Below are 669 nucleotides of genomic sequence, written 5' to 3' on the forward strand. Positions count from 1 at the left end.
TGGCTTCTTACTGATAAGTTAAATAATACTGCTAGCTATGTTACTTGTACTTTATCTGTTTTACAAGATTGTTGTTTCTTGCATTACCAAATGTGTGACTGAGCCTCTGATGAAAATATTTTTATATGATATCAATGATTGTAATAGTATAACTTTAGATATGGGAAGATACAACAAGAGGGAATTTTTTCCTGGACATAAGAGGTTAGTAAGACAGGTGATCCAGAGTCCTGGTTACTGTTGATAAGACCTAGTCCAGTAACTGCATTGAGTGGTCTATCAGTAAAATCTTTGACAGATCTAAAAATGAACCTTCCTAGCACTGTGTGACAAAATGGTCATGAAATGCCTCCTGAAGCATGGTCGAATTTAATACCAGCAGGCTGCTGCTGCTAAGTCGCTTCAGTCGTGTCCGACTCTGTGCAACCCCATAGACGGCAGCCCACCAGGCTCCTCCGTCCCTGGGATTCTCCAGGCAAGAACACTGGAGTGGGTTGCCATTTCCTCCTTCAGTGCATGAAACTGGAAAGTGAAAGTGAAGTCGCTCAGTCGTGCCCGACTCTTAGCGACCCCATGGACTGCAGCCTACCAGGCTCCTCTGTCCATGGGATTTTCCAGGCAAGAGTACAGGAGTGGGGTGCCATTGCCTTCTCCGATACCAGGAGGGGG

This window comes from Bison bison, unplaced genomic scaffold (genome assembly GCF_000754665.1).
Source record: "Bison bison bison isolate TAMUID 2011002044 unplaced genomic scaffold, Bison_UMD1.0 scf7180017864119, whole genome shotgun sequence".
Lineage (NCBI taxonomy): Eukaryota > Metazoa > Chordata > Mammalia > Artiodactyla > Bovidae > Bison > Bison bison.